Consider the following 4,680-nt stretch of genomic DNA (forward strand, 5'->3'; position numbering starts at 1 on the left):
GTGCCCCTCAGTGACCCCTCACAGTAATAGTGCCCCTCAGTGACCTCATAGTAATAGTGCACCTCAAAGACCTCCTCACAGTAATAGTGCCCCTCAGTGACCTCACAGTAATAGAGCCCCTCAGTGACCTTCTCACAGTAATAGTGCCCCTCAGTGACGTTACAGTAATAGTGCACCTCAGCGACCTCCTCATGGTAATAGAGCCCCTCAGTGACCTTACAGTAATAGTGCCCCTCAGTAACCTCCTCACAGTAATAGAGCCCCTCAGTGACCCCTCACAGTAATAGTGCCCCTCAGTGACCTAACAGTAATAGTACACCTCAAAGACCTCCTCACAGTAATAGTGCACCTCAAAGACCTCCTCACAGTAATAGTGCCCCTCACTGACCTCACAGTAATAGAGCCCCTCAGTGACCTCACAATAATAGTGCACCTCAGTGACCTCACAGTATAGTGCACCTCAGAGACCTCCTCATAGTAATAGAGCCCCTCAGTGACCTTCTCACAGTAATAGTGCCCCTCATTGACCTCCCCACTGTAATAGTGCCCCTCAGTGACCTCACAGTAATAGTGCACCTCCGAGACCTCCTCATAGTAATAGAGCTCTTCAGTGACCTTTTCACAGTAATAATGCCCCTCAGTGACCTCACAGTAATAGTGCACCTCAGTGACCTCTTCAAAGTAATAGTGCACCTCAGTGACCTCACAGTATTAGTGTCCCTCAGTGATCTCCTCACAGTAATAGTGCACCTCAGTGACCTCACAGTAATAGTGCACCTCAGTGACCTCTTCAAAGTAATAGTGCACCTCAGTGACCTCACAGTATTAGTGCCCCTCAGTGATCTCCTCACAGTAATAGTGCACCTCAGTGATCTCCTCACAGTAATAGTGCACCTCAGTGATCTCACAGTAATAGTGCACCTCAGTGACCCCCTCACAGTAATAGTGCACCTCAGCGACCCCCTCACAGTAATAGTGCACCTCAGCGACCTCCTCATAGTAATAGAGCCCCTCAGTGACCTCACAGTAATAGTGCCCCTCAGTGACCCCTCACAGTAATAGTGCCCCTCAGTGACCTCACAGTAATAGTGCACCTCAAAGACCTCCTCACAGTAATAGTGCCCCTCAGTGACCTCACAGTAATAGTGCCCCTCAGTGACCTCACAGTAATAGAGCCCCTCAGTGACCTTCTCACAGTAATAGTGACCCTCAGTGACGTTACAGTAATAGTGCACCTCAGAGACCTCCTCATAGTAATAGAGCCCCTCAGTGACCTTCTCACAGTAATAGTGCCGCTCAGTGACCTCTTCACAGTAATAGTGCCGCTCAGTGACCCCTCACAGTAATAGTGCACCTCAGTGACCTCTTCACAGTAATAGTGCCCCTCAGTGACCTCACAGTAATAGTGCACCTCAGTGACCCCCTCACAGTAATAGTGCACCTCACAGTATTAGTGCCCCTCAGTGACCTCACAGTAATAGTGCACCTCAGTGACCTCTTCACAGTAATAGTGCCCCTCAGTGACCCCCTTACAGTAATAGTGCACCTCAGCGACCTCCTCATAGTAATAGTGCACCTCAGTGACCCCCTCACAGTAATAGTGCACCTCAGTGAACCCCTCACAGTAATAGTGCACCTCAGCGACCTCCTCATAGTAATAGAGCCCCTCAGTGACCTCACAGTAATAGTGCCCCTCAGTGAACCCCTCACAGTAATAGTGCACCTCAGTGAACCCCTCACAGTAATAGAGCCCCTCAGTCACCCCCTTACAGTAATAGTGCACCTCAGCGACCTCCTCACAGTAATAGTGCACCTCAGCGACCTCCTCACAGTAATAGTGCCCCTCAGTGACCCCCTCACAGTAATAGAGCCCCTCAGTCACCCCCTCACAGTAATAGTGCCCCTAAGTGACCCCTCACAGTAATAGTGCCCCTCAGTGACCCCCTCACAGTAATAGTGCACGTCAGCGACCTCCTCATAGTAATAGAGCCCCTTATCAGACACATCGGGTGCAGATGCACTCCTGCACTGATCCTCATTGAGGACCCCCGAGGAGAAGGCAGAAAGGGTTTTTAACCCTTTCTGCCCTCTCCTTTAGACATTACATAGCGCTCAATTAGCGCTATGTAATGCAGAGAGATTCCGGCCGGCGATTATGTGACCGCCGATATTACCTGACCCCCAGGGGTCACATGATCCCCGAGCCGGGAGGCAGAAAGGAGAATGCGGAAGTATTACTTCTGCGTTCCCCCCACGGTGCAGTGAGCACCTGCACCCTCCTGAACTCTGTCAGTTCAGTAGGGTGAAGGGAAAATGTATTTTTCTTCATCCACTCTCCCCAGCTCCAATTTATTTGGAGCTGGGGAGAATGGATGAGAAAAAATAAATGGATTGGAAAGGGTTAAAATCAAATCTGCATGAATTAAATGATGAGCGGCTGCCCAATGCTTCTCTATGGGCGGCTAGAGCTGCAGACTCAATAAATGCAATCCGCCCGTGGACATTGGGCCTCACTCACAATGCTACTGTCCACACATTTTCCACCCAGATCAGCTAGAGATCCCACCAGAGAACCCTCAACTGTCCGTACGCTTACGGGCCCTTTTACGGACGCTGTTTAAAAAAGCGTCGATCAACATGATAGGCATTCATTTAACCCCTTAATGATGCAGTCCTTTTTTTCATTTTTGTGTCTTCCTCACTATTTTCAAAAAAATCATAATTCTAAGTATGCCAAGAGTTCGAATCAGGAAGTCTGCGGTCAGGCTGGTACAACCACCTGTCTAACGGAAGCATATAAACCTGTCACCGTCCTAACTGAGATGACGTTATGTGAGGGCGTTGCTAGTTACAGTGTTCCTTAACCCTTTAAGGTATGTGAGGGCTCGTTTTTGTGGAAAACGTCCTGTAGTTTCTATTGATACGATTTTGGAGTTCATACGCCTTTTTGATCAATTGTACAAATTTTTTTCTCGGAAACGGTGGCTAAAAGAGCGCAGTTCTTGCATTTTGCGTTTTTTTTCTGACGACGTTCACTGTGCGAGATAAATAATGCATTATTTTGATAAATTGGACTTTTACTTTTATTTGAATGTTTTGGTTTGTCTTTTTTTAATTGTTTATTATAAATATGGGAGAAGGGTTTTTTTTTATTTCCATTACTTTTTTATTTTTTAATAATAATTGATAAAACTTTTTTTACTCATTTTTACTTTTTGTTTTAGTCCCCCTAGGAGACTTGAACTTCAATTGTTTGATTGCTCATACAATAGTATTGCAGTCATAGCAGACCTGGGGAACTTCAGATGGCCCGGAGCTGCCATGACAGCTGAACGGCACCTCACAATCTCATTGCAGGGTGGCTGTTCGGGACGCCCATACACTGATCAGAGCATTTAAATGGCGCTGTCAAAATTGACAGCGGCATTTAAAGTGTAAATGCTGATGGTGGCTGTTGCAGGCGGGTGTCAGCTGTCATAGACAGCCAGCACCCGCCATGTATGGACTCCCAGGACGTAACTGTACGCCCTGGGACTTGAAGAGATCGTTCACATCATCATCCATCTCCAATAGTATATCGTTGTTGGCAGCACATTCCCCGTTCACATGAGGAGATGTGCTGCCGATGACAATAATCAGACGATGACCGAGTGTTTGCCATGTGAAAGGTACTTTATGCACAGGCCCCCTCCATGTGTCAAACTCAAGTTCCATGAGCTGAATCCGGCCCAACACATCATTACCTCTGCACTATCTCCAGGGGGTGAAGCTGCACTTAGCAGAAGGGGGCGGCACCACTGGCATAAGTATAGGGGATACAGAGGATGCGGTTGCACCCAGAACCAGGAGCCTTAGGGGGCCCATAAGTCCTCTCTTCTCCATATAGGGAGCCCATTACTACAAATAAAGCATTATAGTTGGGGGCCCCATTACAGGTTTTGCATTGGGGCCCAGGAGCTTCAAGTTACGTCTCTGGCGCGGCACCATCTTGGATTCTGAGCTCCGTCGTGAAGCCCAACACCGCTCTGTTCATCAACTCTCTGGTGGCGGTGGAGCTCTGACGGCGCCCACGGCTCATTCACACGGGCGTATCGGGTTCCTTTCTGTGAAATATGCGGTATTTTCCCAGACTGAAACTGTGCATATTCACTGCGTATTTCACATGTGCAAAAAGAAAAACCTAAGAGGGTTGGTCTTGTGCATTCACCGCGATCCCATTGACTTTAATGGCCAATTCCAAAACAGGACACGCTGCAATATGTTTCACGTGTGAAAAATGTACGTCTGACTACCCCAGTGCAGACCAATGGTGTTTTATTGGGGAGTGTGACGCCCCCTGTGTAGTTGCTGCCGGCGCCGACAGGGTAAATGGTCGGAGTAATCTGTTGCAGCAGAGTGTCCGTTGTAACATAGCGTTATACTTGGGCCGCCGAGTGCACAGCGTTATAGTCGCTCGCTGGACCTCCCTTATGACAACAACCCCTTTAATTGGTGGCTCAGAAAACTGACCTGACCCTCTGATTTGTTGCCCACAATTGTAAACTGCACATCATACAACCAGTTACCCGTTGCAAATTATCTGCCTATCACCAAACCCTTAATTACCCAAGTCCCGCCCCGCAGCAAACAGGCGAGCTGTCCCCTAACTACAGAGGCATTCGCACACTTGTAGGACACACA

The sequence above is a fragment of the Eleutherodactylus coqui genome, chromosome 3, assembly GCF_035609145.1.
Source record: "Eleutherodactylus coqui strain aEleCoq1 chromosome 3, aEleCoq1.hap1, whole genome shotgun sequence".
In the NCBI taxonomy this organism is placed as follows: Eukaryota; Metazoa; Chordata; class Amphibia; order Anura; family Eleutherodactylidae; genus Eleutherodactylus; species Eleutherodactylus coqui.